Consider the following 16637-nt stretch of genomic DNA (forward strand, 5'->3'; position numbering starts at 1 on the left):
CAGTGGACCACTTCCAGCAAAAGGAACAAATAGGTTCTCACGGCTACTTGGGCTTAATACATGGCTGCAAAAAACCTGCAACATGAAGGGAGTGAACTTTATCGACAATTTTAATCTCTTCTGGAGTCAGAGACAATTGTTTACATCAAATGGCCTCCACCCAAACAAACTCGGTGCAAGAGTGCTAAAGGACAATATTTATTTTTCCCTTCATCATCCTTCAGCTGTGTATGCTAACCCACTCAACCTGGATGGCACACACACACCAGTAAAGTACGATCACAGGACTTCATTTCAGCATCTGAATGGACATGCGGTTGATACACCCCACAAGGACAATGATAACACCACGCAGCCACAACAACCACTTCTCATGGACACACTCCCAGCTGAGCCCCGCCCTCAGAGCTCACCACAGACACACTGTGACGGTAACATCTCAGCCCATACTGTGGAGTCTGTGGAGGCACTGGTAAAAATGGGGACCTTCAGGGGTGAGACTGTGAACTTTTACAACTTATATGTGATATAAGCAATAAGCTGGAAGAAATGTCACTCCTTGAACCGGACGATAACATATTGAAGCTTCCGGTAACACCAGAGAAACAGCCCCCCTCACCAGACATGTTATCCCGCTCTACAGCATCCCCGCTTCTGAGCTTCACTGAGAAAATGGATTTTGTTTATACTGGAAACAGACAATCACACTCGATCACTGCGAGCCCCCAGATATCAACCAAAAGGCGTCAAGCCCCACAACCACCAAAGACTGTGGGCCCAGCTCGCTCTGCCCCTCCTCCTGTGAGATTTCTTCGGTCACAACGCCATGGCACACACCCTCCTCCATCTGCACCAAAAACAACTGATACCAGCTCTCAGTGACGTGCCCTGGGTCCACGCAACGTCAACAGCAATCTTATCAAATGTTTACAAAACATGCGTGAATCCAGTGTGCCTGCTTCTTTCTCTATTTCTGTTCTGTTACGTGATAGAAAGTCCAAGGCTTTCTCAGGCCGTATGGCAAACCCATCTAATCTGCTGCCTGTTACTTGTCAAACTAAGATTACTGTGGGGGAAAAAATTAAAATGAATACTGTTAAGTTAGCACTTTTAAACATCCGTTCACTTAAAAACAAATCATTTCTAGTCAACGACTTAATATCCACAAACAACCTAGATTTTTTGCTTCTAAATGAAACGTGGCTAGAAGACAGCAGCAGTGCAACAGTCCTCAATGAAACAGCCCCTCCTAACTTTACTTTTATGAGTGTCTGCAGACCAGTCAAAAGGGGTGGGGGGGTCGCTGCTCTATTTAAAGATGTTTATCAATGTAAGCAAGTATCATTTGGTGATTATTTGTCTCTAGAATATCTGGGCATTGTGCTAAAAGGTGCACCACGCATCCTGCTTATCATTATTTACAGGCCTCCAAAATATTCTCCGGCCTTTATTGATGACTTTACAGAGCTGTTATCAGATGTGAACGAGTGTCATGTCAAAGCAATAACTAAATCAGCTTACTATCATCTGAAAAATATTGCAAGAATTAGAAGCTTTATTTCCAGGCAAGACTTAGAGAAACTCGTTCATGCTTTTATCACCAGTAGGGTGGACTATTGTAATGGTCTTCTCACTGGCCTTCCCAAAAAGACCATTAGAAAGCTGCAGCTCATACAGAACGCTGCTGCCAGGATCCTGACCAGAACCAGAAAATATGACCATATCACACCAGTCCTCAGGTCTTTACACTGGCTTCCAGTTACATTTAGGATCGATTTTAAAGTACTATTACTTGTATATAAATCACTAAATGACCTAGGACCTCAATACATTGCAGATATGCTGATTAAATACAAACCCAACAGATCACTCAGATCATCAGGATCAAGTCAATTAGAAATACCAAGGGTTCACTCAAAGCAAGGAGAGTCTACGTTTAGCTATTATGCCAGCCGTAGCTGGAACCAGCTTCCTGAACAGATCAGATGTGCTCCAACAGTAGCCACTTTCAAATCCAGACTCAAAACACATCTGTTCAGCTGTGCATTTACTGAATGAGCTATGCCACTGTACGTCCGACTGATTGCACCTTATCTTATGCATTTACTCAATGAGCTCTGTGCTTTGTCCGAACTGCTTGCACTTTAATTATGTTTCATTTTAACCCTGTTTTATTTTTAGTTTTTAATTATACTTTTATTTTTAATTATTTTTTATTTTGTTAAGGCTGTCTGGGTGGAAGAGGTTGAGAGACGGGGGAGCGTAAACCTGACTCTCCATTTTCTTCCACCCCAGAAAGGGGATTTCATCTTTATTTTTATTTCCTTTTAATTCCTATTAACTATTATACTATATATATTTTTATTTTATTCACTTATAACTATTTTAACTTCATTTCTGTGTAAAGCACTTTGAATTGCCACTGTGTATGAAATGTGCTATACAAATAAACTTGCCTTGCCTGCCTTGCCTAATGCAAACTAACCAATAATGTGGCATTGTCAATATAAAAAAATGTCTATTAAACAGCCTATAGGATTTTATAGGGGGGAAAAAAATCCTATAGGGAAAAAAAAATTATTAAATGAAATCAATCTGTAAATGAAAAAAAAAAATAGGAAACAGAAAAATAGGCTATCAAATATAGATTAGGATGGAGGAAGATGCCCCTCTTAAAAACAATGTGGATTTGCTTTTAAATTGTAACATATTTAGATATAAGTTTAACATGTGCAGGATGATGATGCATCAGTCAATGAGTTCTTGTAGGAAACAAATAGAAACATTTGCTAATTTAGCTGTTATAGCACAAAATGTCAAATATTAAAAGAGAGGTAAGATGGCCCCTCCTGGGGTAAGAAGCCGCTCCTGGATAACAGAATGCATAAATGACTTTTGATATAATTCTTATTAAATTAATATTTATATATTTTTAAAGTGTCTTTCATGCAAAATATGAAATAAACTATTGTAGCCTATTTAACATTTTACTTTGACAATGTAGTTGATAATAATTAAATAAACAATGACAGAAAAAAACAGAATACAAGTAAAAGAGATTCATTTGAAAAGTACAATTATTTTATGACTTATATACAGGCATTAGTGCTGAGCGGTAACCCGGTTCATCCGGTAAACCGGTTTCAATTTCTCAACCGATATGATTTTTTCAAAAACCGCCATATCGGTGCATGGCTGAAACAACTGCTGTAGGCCTATCTATTAAGGGAGAGTGGACCACTATTAACTGCATGTCCTTCTTACACTAATGGTAATAACTTTTTTTTAACACAACAATAAATAACTCACAAAACAAACTCTCTTTAATACGGCAAATACCACTTACAGCTGAGCCATATAATTTTGGCGATGCGGAAAACACAGATGAAAATCACAGAATCCAGTCTTGCACTAGCCTACTCCATAAAGCGAAGGTCACAGAATTTGGCGATTTTTGGATGAATTGATATATAAAACATACACAAACTCAAAGGTCTTCATTCCAAGCCGGCAAAATAAAAGCTCTGTCTACCTTGAAATTATTATAACAGAAATTGCACAGTAAAGCATACTTATGATCATTATTATTAATTTCTTATAATATTTATAATAATTAATTACATTTTAATTTCTAGATGGTTAGGCTTATTTCATTTTTAAATTAATTTGTCTTACAGTGTTTATATGTTTATTGTTTTGTCTTACTATCTATATATATATATATATATATATATATATATATATATATATATATATATATATATATATATATATATATATATATATATATGTATAAAACAATAGTTACACCTGCTGGAAAGTTCTACAGTCAGCACCTTACTTCTGTGAGTAGGGGAGAACCGGGGCGAAAGTAACAAAGCGATTTTCTCCAAGCCCTGACTACATTTGCATTCCAAGCTATGACAGCACGTTCAGCACACAACCCTTGACGGATCCTGCTCTCCCCTATCCCTTAGCGACGAGTCTGCACTTGTATCTCTCCACTCGTCCATCACTCTGATGCTTGACTTTGAACACCCATCTTGATCCTATTGCCTTCCGACCCTTTGGTAGTTCCACAAAATCCCACGTCTCATTTTCCAGCAGCGATTCATATTCCAAGTCAGCCGCATCCTGCCATTCCTTTGCGTTAGGACTCATCATTGCCTCTTTCAGTGTGCTTGGTTCTGCAGCACAACAAAAACCAGCATAATGATCAACAGTCACCAGGTCGGCAAACTCATCATATCCATATCTCTTGGGTGGTTTTCTGATTCTGCCGTCTACTCTAGCAGTCTCATCGACAGTAGCATCGACTGATGCTTTCTCATCAGTTTCATGTTAACTTCATTTTCCGAAAAAGAAATGTCCACTTCTTGTTTCCAGTCAAAGTCTGACTCGTTGAAGATCACATACCGACGAATTAGAATCCTTTTTTTTTCTTCGTCAAACAATCGGTAGCCCTTTGCGTTGTTGGCATATCCTACGAAACGAAGCTTCACAGCCTTCTTGTCCAGTTTTCTTCTTTCTGCGTCTGGGACATGTGCATAAGCTCCACAACCAAACACTTTCATGTGACTTACATTTGGCTGCTTATCGTACCATCTCTGGTAGGGTGTCTCTTGCTTCAGAACAGATGTGGGCAGCCTGTTCTGTATGTAAACTGCAGTCGCTACAGCCTCTGCTCAGTACGTCTTTGGCAATTTAGCATGAGAGAGCATGGTTCTTGCTGCTTCAATTAATGTCCGATTTTTTCTTTCTGCAACACCATTTTGCTGAGGTGTGTGAGGCACAGTTGTTTCATGATGGATACCTTGAGCCTTCAAATATTCTTGAAATTCTTTGGATGTGTATTCCCCACATTGTCCATTGTCCATTCTTAACCCTTTCATGCATGAATTATGGAAAACATTATCTAGATTTTTTTAAGATTATTTTAATTACTTTAATATGATGGTAAAATTGAAATCCATTTAAATTTTTACAAAATTCAGTTTTATTTAAAAATTATTTAACTGTCCACGTATGTGGACACTATGCAACAAAGGCGTAAAATGGGACAAAAAGCCACAGATGACAATATGGAATATTGTGCTTTCATTATGTCATTTTATGCTATGCATAACAGCTCAGATATTTAAAACATTAATATTACAATATAACAACGATAAAACGCATAGTGTAGGAACTATAATGCTAGTTACATATATGTGGAAACCTAATAGCAATATGGCCTGGGCTTTGCTGGCACACACTCCTCATCAGTGCGGTCACACACACACACACACACACACACACACACACACACACACACACACACACACACACACACACACACACACACACACACACACACACACACTCTCCTCTGGGATAATCTCTGTTATTCTGAACTGAGTGCTTGACCTGTGCTGTCCCTGTTTGGTAGGCAAAATACTCATTTGTCTCGGTATGTATGTGTAAAGTTGCCATTTAATGCCATAATATGTCATTTTTTATGGTTATTTATGTTGATATATTTGTTAAATATCTGTTTTATTACAATATAAGACAATTCAAAACATATTTGCAAAAACAGAACAGATATACTAGCAGGGTACAGAAATCAGACTTTATGCAATCTGACTCCACTGTTGCATGACGTCCACATACGTGGACAGTTAGTTTTTGGTGTATAAAAACGACATTTTACTCTAAATTTTAGTTTTTAAAATACTAACATATTCATCATACTTTACTGTACATACAAAATTTTTTTTTTTTAGCTCAATTGACCTTATGTAAAAGTTTTTCACAGATATGCCTGGGGCATTTGGCACATGGCTATCGCTGTCAGCCATCTTGGATTAATGATGTCATCAAGCAATGAATATTTGGGATACAAGACAGTAGCCACTGTTAAAATATTGCTGTCAATCTACTGACACTGCCCTCAAGTGGTTTGGAGAGAATTGCCAAGATTAATGAACCCTAAATGGAGTTAAATTAACTGTCCCCAAATGTGGACACCATGCATGAAAGGAATCTTGTCACTTTCTCTCCACACTCATTGGAGAATGTTTTCTCAAATTCCTTGAATTTGTTAAACACTTCACTCTTCTGCTTCATAAAGTATACCTTGCAACATCTAGAATAGTCATCGATAAAAGTCACAACGTACTTTGACCCACCTATAGACTCACCTGCATGGGACCACAGACATCACTATGAACCAACTGCAGTTTGCGTTTGGAATGGATTTCTCCCACTGGCTTGTGAGGCTTTCTAGACAGCTTGCCTTCCACGTAGGCTTCACAGAAGATAACTTTTTTCTCTGCAGGAAAGTCCACTCCATTCACCAGATTATTAAGTTCCTTCAATTTGGTGGTGTGTCCCAGTCGCTGGTGCCACACGCTGGCTGTTACTAATGCACTTGACGCACAGTGACAGTCGGGCGAACTTCCCTCGACATCCAGCTGATACAGCCCGTCAGATCCTCTGAGATCTCCATTTTTACTACGGATGTAACAGCGAGATTTTTTTTAACTGCACCATATTTCCTCTTCTGACAGCAGCTCCCACTGAGAAGAGATTCCCGGATAACTTTGGAACATACAGCACATCAAACATCGTGACATTTTTGACATCATCGACCCTGAATGTCATTCTCAGCTTAACATTACCAAGTCCTAGGGCGTCTACCATTCTGCCGTCACCGAGTTTCACAGACTGTGGCTTTGGAAATTGCTGGTAGTTTTGGAGGATTTCTTCATGACACGTCATGTGCTTTGATGCTCCAGAGTCGATCAACCACTCAATCTATTGTGTCATTTTATCCTGGTTTGCCTCTTTAGCGATAAAAGCACTCTCAGACGAGTCTTCTGAATGTTCACATGTTACGTTTTTGGCCTTGTGGATTTTATTCTTTTTTTTTTACTTGGACAGTCGCGCTTGATATGTCCCTCTTTCCCACACTTGTAACATCTCCACAAGCTGGATCTGTCAGCTCTCACTACCTTGGAGTTGGACTGCATATCACCATGAACTTGCGTTGACATCGCTGACGCGCCACCGGACACAGCACCACCATAGTTACCATCAGTAGCACTCGCTTTTGTTCTTCATTTATTAATGCTTGCTGAACAAACTGCAGCGTTAAATTGTCCAACTTGGTTTCCAGTGCAGTAACAATTGTTGCATAGCTGGATGGCAAACTACACAGCAGTGTTACAATCTGATCCTCCTCTTCAATCACAGCACCTATCGCTCCTAGCTGGTCAGTTAGCGCTTTCATTCGTTTCAAATGTTCAGTTATGCTTTCTCCTTCCTTCATTTCACATCTGAAGTATTTTTTCTTCAGAAACAGCTTGTTTGCAAGAGTGTCTCTCTCAAAATGTCCTTTTAGCGTATCCCACGCTTCTTTAGGTGTCTTGCAGCTTGTTATCAGATACAACTGGGGTCTACTCACATTCAGCACCAACACAGAAAATGCCTTTTCTTTCCGTTTTTCGAATTCTGCTCTTGCCTGTGCTTTTGCTCCCTCTGACATGTTGTCAGTCTCCATCACCATGCCCCATAGTCCTTTGGCTTTCATCAAATGTTCCATTTGAAATTTCCACGTTGCCCAATTCTCTGGCCCACTCAGCTTCTTAATAAACAGTCTATCCTCCATTGTGAATTCCACAATACTGTCTATATCACACAAAATCCTGTGTAAACACCTTTTTAGTGAAGATCTGGGCCCATAACCTGTTGACCTTTTACGCGTTTCTTTATTTTATCAACTGAACAGGAAGTAGGAAGAAACAGAACTGCAGTGACACTAGATGGCATAGTATAACAGTGACACCTATTGGCAAATTACTATATTACAACAGTTATTTCCGGCATGTTCTTCTGCGCCGCCCGCCATTTATAAATCCAGAAGTTCAGCAAACAACATGATGAACGTGGATATGGACTAAGTGACCAAGCGTTTAATTGGGGAGGTGCGGAAATACAGGCATTTATACGACTCCTCTTCAGCCGATTACAAAGAATGCCAGATGTCAGCGAATTCGTGGAGAGAGATTTCTTCCAACGTTGGGTTGGAGGTGGCTGAATGTCTGAAACGATGGAAGAACACCAGGGACAAGTACATTCGCCTTCGCAAAAAACTCACCACAAGAAGTGGAGATCCAGGCGGAAAAAAAGTCCCGGCGTTTTATTTATTTCTCTCCTGGCTGACCCCCCACGTGTAACATCGGTTTACAGAGTCATATTTTGACGATAAGGTAAATTTTACATGTCCTTTGTTGTGTTTAGGCTAACATTAGCTAACTAGTAATGCTATCATGCCGCAAATGGCGTATTTGTGCAAATATAATGCTTATGTGAAACAAAGACCATGTATGTATGTGTCATAGGTTGATATTATAGGCTTTGTAGGTTGTATTTATATTACAAGTAAGTTAAAAGGGTGTAATTATATCTGGCTTGCAGATAATACAAACAGAACATAACACAGCAATTGCAATTTAGGAATATGCAGTAATCATAGCTTTGTTCCTCTGTGAATAAACACTGGATGCATCAGTGGGATGTATAATAACGTGTACTATTTGCTATTTCTTTCATAATCACAGGATGGGAGCGATGCAAGCTCAAACTCCTCATCATCCACTTCTTTGGCTGTTGTGAGACCTCCAGCCAACCACGACATCAACCATCAACCAGCAAGCAGTAGCCTCCATCACCAGCCAAGTCCTCCGTCCCCCCAGCCATCTCTTCAGTCACCCAGCCCAAGGATGACACAGAAAAGGAAGAGGAAGGAACAAGATGACTGGATCCAAATGCAGTTTACTTGTTTGGAGGCTCAATTGGAGGAACGGCGGGTGGAACTGCAACAGAGATTGAGTCAAGGGAATGATGAGAGCGACCGGGTTGGGCACACTGTTGCTGACATGCTGCGGAGGGTATCTGAGGAGCACCGGGCGCAGGCAATGTTTGCTGTGTCCAAGGTTCTGTTTGAGTGGTAGCAGAAAATATAAACAATCGTACCCATTTCAACAACTTTGCACCTACTTCAACAACTTTGCACCCACTTCAACAACTTTGCACCTTTTAATTCTGTGCACTCAGTACATTTATTGCACTTTTGCATCTTTCAATTATTATTTTTTTGTGCAGGTTGTAGTTTGCACTTTTTGCTACATATATTTTGTCTGTTTGCATGTTTGCTCCATTTAATACATTTTTATATGTGCAACTATTATTGTTTCCATGTTTTCCACCTTTTAATTTTTTTTTTTTATGTGCACCTATTATTGTTTAAATTGTTTTGACCTTTTAATATTTTTTGTGCACCCATTATTGTTTAAATTTTTTTGGACATTTTCATATTCATGTGTATCTATTGTGCCTGTTATTGTTGGCATCTTTTGCACCCTTTCATATTGTGAACATTTGCACCTATTGTGCAGGTTATAGTTTGCACTTTTTACATCTTTTAATATATATATATATATATATATATATATATATATATATATATATATATATATATATATATATATATATATATATATATAGTTGCTTATCTTCTGTGTATATAAAGCTCTTTTTAATCTATTTTAATATAAAATGTTTTAGACCATTGCACCTTTAATACACTGCACTATATGTACATACATAGTATGGTCATTTGTATATATGGTTTTGACTTTTGCATGTATTGTGCAGGTTTTATCTGTGTATATATATACACATGTGTAGTTTGCACTTTTGTACTTTTTTAAAATAAAAATACTCTCTCTGTTCCTGATGTTTGCAACTTCTATTGTGCAAATAAAGAACAACGAAACAATAATATGGTTGCATGTCATTTATTTTAAACCAGTACAATTTACTCACCAAGCAGACCACAACACACAATGTTGTTCTGCCATGGAACAATTCCGTGGGGTGACTGGAAGAAGGCCATCAGGTCGTTCCGCACACCAATTGCTGCTCGGGTGGAGCGGGCCCTTGAAAGGTGGCTTCGATCCAGTGGTTCCAAAAGGTTTGTGTCCCCTGCCACCACTCTGCGCCACTCACCTAGCTGAGGTGACCCTGTAGTGTCCGAGTCTGTGAAATTAGCAGGGATGTATCTGCTAACAGGAGTGCTGACCTCATCCGTGTATGCCAGGAAGTTGTGTAAAGCAGAACAAGCTTTCACAATGTCAACAGCTTTGTCTGGTAGACATTATAATGGTCGCCCAAGGATTTGCCACCTTGCCACCAAAATGCCAAAGGCATTCTCAATCACCCGTCTGGCTCTGTGCCGGTAATTGTAGGTCTGCTTATCCATGGGCAAGTTCATCTCTATATAGCAAAGCAAAACATTATTAATGGATAGACAATCGTTGTGTGGCAATTTACACAGCAAGCAATGGCAGTCATTATATATACAAACAAAGTACAATTCAATTAAATACATTTCATCTGTGACATACCTGGAAATGGACGCATGAGGTTGTTGTGTAGGGGGAATGCAGCATCACCAACTATCACATGTGGGATTTGGACTCCACTTCCAGGAAGATTGGCTGGTGGGGGCAGATTCAGTTTGTGTTCGAGAAGCTTAGAACCAAATCAGCTCTCCTTGAAAACACCACCGTCACTTTCCCGCCCGTATCCCCTGACATCCACCATGGTGAAGCGATAACTGGTGTCACAGGTAGCCATCAGAACAATAGAGTGTGTGTCCTTGTAATTGTAGTAGTCACTCCTGGCGTGCGGTGGTGCTTTTATGTTGACATGCTTTCGTCGACGCTGCCAACACAGTTCGGAAAGTTCCACAGTCGCCAAAAATCAGCAGCAATAGTTTCCCATTGGGCGACTGAAGGGCAGGGAAGAAACTCTGGCTGCAGTGCTTTCCACTAAGCTTTACAGACTTCCGACACTACGGAAGACACGGTGCTTGACGACACTTTGTAGCTGCTACAGCCTGTTGGCTTCCACCCGAAGCCAAAACTCGCAGGGTGATTGTTAGCCTCTGTGTATTGTCTACAGGCATACTGTGTGTACACTGATGTACGATAAATGGCTGCACACATCGAACCAAATTGTCAAATCTAGCCGCCGACATCCGAAAATATCTGAAGTGCATTTCCTCATCGAGATCTCTCAGTGGCCAGACAAGCACAAAAAATTCACCGTCCTTCTGCCTCAACTGGTTCACAGGTTGCACATACCATCTCCTCCTCCGACGCCTTCTCTCGTTTCTGCTTTTTAATTTGAGTAATTTAAATAAAAGTAACCATTTTTCAATTTCGATCAGCTCTAACTCCAACACGATCCGCCCAGTTTCATTCGCCTTTTTTTTTTTTGCTGGAAAGAGACTAGCGTTTCCAGGGGTGTAGCCGTCTTTTCATAAGTGAGGGGGACAGAAATGTCAAGTATAATACCTGTTTTTTTCTGACCTCTGTCTAATTGACAGATTTAATTGATCTATTGCTTTTAATTCAGTAAGATATCAAATACACTGCTGAACAATAACCACTAATATGTATAATATTTTCCCCTATATTTTATGCCAATTTTATGATTGGTTTATGCACTACAAACACTTGTGTATTAAAGGGTTAGTTCACCCAAAAATGAAAATTCTGTCATTAATTACTCACCCTCATGTCGTTCGACACCCGTAAGACCTCTGTTCATCTTCGGAACACAAATGAAGATATTTTTGTTGAAAGCTGATGGCTGAGAAAGGCTTCAGATAGGCCTTCATTGGCATTCAGTACATTTACACTCCCAAGACCCATAAAAGGCACTTAAAACATCGTTACAAAGTCCATCTCACCACAGTGGCTCTACAATAATTTTACGATGCGATGACAATAGTTTTTGTGCGCAAAAAAAAATCAAAATAACGCCTTTATCCAACTTGTTCTTGTCTTCCGTGTGTGCCTCCACGATGCATGTGCGAGAATATGACGCAGATCCGGCGTTCGGACACATGACCCAGAAGCGATTTGTTTACAAGCAGAAGAAGACGCGCATGTCTAAGCTGTTGAATTCTACATTGATCGTGCTTTAGGTCTCGGCGTAGTTCTCAAAATGGGGTTAAAGTGTGCATTTCATGATTTTTTTGCGCACAAAAACTATTGTCGTAGCTTCATACAATTATTGTAGAGTCACTGTGGTGAGATGGACTTTGTAACGACGTTTTAAGTGCCTTTTATGGGTCTTGTGAGTGTAAATTTACTGATTGCCAATGGAGGCCTTTCTGAGCCATCAGCTTTCAACAAAAATATCTTCATTTGTGTTCTGAAGATGAACGGAGGTCTGACGGGTGTCGAACGACATGAGGGTGAGTAATTAATGACAGAATTTTCATTTTTTGGGTGAACTAACCCTTTAAGTACCCATGGATTTTATGCAATGTTAAAAAATATCACTGAACAAGGCAGTGTAGTTAAAAAATTACAATTGTTCAATGTTTTTGAAAGAAGACTTCTGCTCACCAAGGCTGCATTTATTTAAGAAAAAATGCAGTAAAAAAAAATACAGTGAAATATTATGCCAATTTAAAGCAGCTGTTATCTATGTGAATATATAAATAAATTAAGTAATTTATTCCTGTGATCAAAGCTGAATTTTCAGCATCATTACTCCAGTCTTCAGTGTCACATGATCCTTCAGAAATCATTCTAATATGCTGATTTGCTGCTCAAGAAACATTTATGATTATTATCAACGATGAAAAGTTGCTTACTTAATTCACTGCTGAAAACACTGCTGCTTAATTTTTGTGGAAACCATGATAGTATTCAAACTTTTGTGGTAAGATTAAAAAAGAGAGAAATTCATACTTTTATTAATTAAAAATCCATTAAATTGATCACAAGTGATATTTATAATATAAATAAAGATTTATATTTAATAAGTGCTTTATTTAATGCAAATAAATGCAGTTAATTTAACTTTCTATTCATCAAAGAATCCTGAAAAATAAAATGCATCATGGTTTCCACAACATTTTTAAGCAGCACAACTGTTTTCAACATTTATAATAATCATAAATGTTTCTTGAGCAGCAAATCCTCATATTAGAATGATTTCTGAAGGATCATATGACACTGAAGACTGGTGTAATGATGCTGAAAATTCAGCTTTGATCACAGGAATAAATTACACTTTTACTAGCTCAGTTACATAGTAAACAGCTGTTTTTTATAATAAATGCAGCCTTGGTGAGCAGAAGATACTAAACATTAAAAAGGATGTCAGTTAGCACTGCATTATTCATATACTTTATTGTCAATAAATACCTTGAGATGGCTTGAAAAACACACATGAACCATATAATGTCGAAATCATGTGTTTGTCGTCGCGTTTCATCAGTCATAATTCTCTTTATTTAGCTGCTGGTTCAGTGCTGTGAATGCCTTTGGAACGTGATTACTTCTACGAATCCGTTTTGGACTTTCTGTGAGAGGGCGCCCTCCGGCTTCGAGTATGAATTGGAGTGTTGCACGAGAGTGTTAGCACTCCATGGTGTTCAGAGCGCCTTGTTTTTGGATACGAATAAAATGACAGGTCATGATTTATTCACATTGGCTTCTACGTAAACAAACTTGCCCGTGTAACAGACGTAGGCCAGTAAGAGCGGTACGACTAGACACCGGTTCGAATCCCCCACGGAGCGGGTCGACTTGGACCGGTGAGACTCAGTAAAGTGCGGGGGACGAATTTACGTTTTATTAAAGGTGCGGGGGACACGTCCCCCCCGTCCCCCGCGTAATCTACGCCCATGAGCGTTTCAGTGGTGTAATTGCAGAACAACGCAGAAATTTAAATGCTCACGACGGCGTCGGCTACACGCGTAGCCTACGGCGTACACTACAGCGTACACTTGACGCAGAAGTTTAAATCGGCCTTTACCGTGTTTGTTGATTAATCCAAATCACCACAGTTGTTTAATGAACTCAGAAAACAGGAGACCCAGGTGCAGAGAAGGCAAGCTAACAGGCTAGCGAAATGCTAACGTGTGATAGTGATTTAGATTAAAAGCTAACAATGTCAAATTTAACGTGATAGGCAATAATAAACAATAGGCCTATATGGTGATGAGTATATTTAGCAGTATAAACAAAGAAAATATATCAAATAGAGATTCAAAAGCAAAGCTGTACAGAGCTACTAACACTGCAGCAAGGCAGACAGGAGGCAGACATGAGACATGTGACAAAGGGCTCCTATTTCATTGAAAGACTGAGCCAGTCACAAAAAGTCTGATTGCTTGCTATAATGAAACGGGAACTAAGAATGTGAGGTGTGGGCTGACCCTTACGAAAATGAACCATGGTTTTTTGGCTAATTGATTACCATTCATATAACCACAGTTTTACCACAAATACCATGGTTAAATTATGGTTAGAGTAGTAAAGCCATGGTTAATTTGTGGTTACATGGTTTAACTATAATAACCATGTTTTTTTGTTTGTTGTTTTTTTGTAGTAAAACCATGGTTAATTTTCTTAAGGGGAATTTGTGTGCATTACAGATTTGGTGAAGGATCCCTGTGATGATGCACTACAGTGAAGGGATTCTGTGCCTAAGTCAATAAAACCCACTTTATCAGCCCTGTTATTACTATTCTCTGCTGTAGCAGCTTAATTAGCTTCCCTTACCTAACAATTTCCGAAAACATTTACAACAGTTTCAAAAGTTACAACAGCTATTTTCCGCATGCTCAATCAGGAACTGATGTATTAATGACACTAGTATTCACTTTCGAAAGAGAAAGTGTGTGTAAACCAACTAGACAATCACTGGTTATTATGTTATATGTTTACTCCATCACATAACATCAAAATTCATTTAATCTCTTGTACATTAAAGAGCCTCTCCCCTGAAATATCAATACAGTTGTCAGCGTGTTACAGTTCCCATTGCACATTTTCTGGCATCTTATAATATGTTGATTTATAATTAAACTGTAATCTATTGTTCATAAGCAAAGGCCAGGCTGAACTGTTACATGGTCTGATAATGTTTCTATCTATTAATATTCCTGAAAACGGTGTCCAAGAAATATAATACAAATGCAAACTATATAAAAGTAATAAACATGCTTTTGAAATGTAAAACATGGTGTGTCAGAACCTTGACCTGCTAATGTGTAGAGCACATGCACCAAGCTTTAATCTTCATTATTTAAGTGCAGGACCCTCTTCAGAGCGTTTCTGAATGGAAGTGCATGAATGCAGCCCTTTCTACAGAAGAGTTTTAAATCTTCAGCGTTAGTGCGGTTTATTAAAATCTCCATCTCCCATGCATCTTATGATATTTTCTATAACAATTTACTTTAATTTTTTAAGTCAAACCAATAAGCAAAGTAATTTAAATAATGCATTTTTTTGTGTTTTGGCTTATCACAGAAAGAAAAGTCCTTGCTGTCTTAAACAGTTGTTGGCGTCCCATGATAGCTTATCAGATAAACACTTAGGCAAAATACACCACAACCCACTATGCACAGATCTCAATAACTTGTATGAAACACAGTAACAAAACACGTATACAACCAAGAGATTACCTGGGGGATATTCCAGAAAGCAGGTTATGTGACATACCTGGGTATGTTTAAGGGTAAGTAAGCGGATAACTTCAACTTTCGGTTCCAAAAAAGGAGATTACTTTCAGGGTATGCAAGTAGCCATAGCAACTCACTCTCTGAACATAACCGGCTCCTGAGCAGGGGCCCGTTTCAATAAGGAGGTTCAACCAACTCTAAGTTTAAACTTGAACTCTGAGTTGACTTACCCTGAGATGGGAAACACTGAGTTTTGGGTTTCAGAACAGCTGAATTGAGTTAGTTCAATCAACTCTGAGTAGACTGACTCTGAGGCTGAATCCGAAATCGCCCCCTATACCCTCAAATAGGGCACTATTTGTATTGTTATAGTGTTGTTAAGTACATGCATTGTTTGTTACAGTTATTTTACCTGGATGTATATGTGTTCTGTATTATCCAATCTGATGTGGCTACGTCATTACGTGGGGATTAGTTCATTGTTTTGTTTTACGTGTAACGTCAGTATGCTCGCAGGCTTCGGTGCTGATGGTTGTAAACAAACCCATCAGCGCTGGGCAAGAGCATAAAACCCCACAATATTGTAACGTGTTACTTAATAAGTTAAGTAAAGTTCCTGAAACGGATCCTCTTTGTTGTGTGCTTCTCTTTACGCCTCCACGGACACTAATATACTGAACACGGGAAAGCACAACAAGTGGTGTCAGAAGCTGAGCGCGATTGACAGTCATCAGTGACGTGTGAGTGTTGTGAACTGCTGGGACATCCTTTGTGATCGATGGACATTATAACCACTGCAAAACGCTGTTGTTAAGTTGCATTAAAGACTGGTTGATCACGTTAGTCGACGCACACTCGCATTAACCATAAAGAAACGGAGCACGAAGTTTCTCGTTCCCTACCCCCAGCTGAGTGGAGAGGCGGGGGCCCGAGCGTTGGCAGCCTGCCAAATCCAGCACTGCTGTTGGAAGCCTGCCAACTTTCAAAGACTACAGCACAGCCCTGCAAATCTACATTGAAGCTCATAAGCCACAAAATATTTGTTACTCAAAAAAAAAAAAAAAATTAAGAAAAAAAAAAAAGAGGAAAAAAAAAAACA

This window comes from Gobio gobio, assembly GCF_949357685.1.
Source record: "Gobio gobio genome assembly, chromosome: 20".
NCBI classification, from domain to species: Eukaryota; Metazoa; Chordata; class Actinopteri; order Cypriniformes; family Gobionidae; genus Gobio; species Gobio gobio.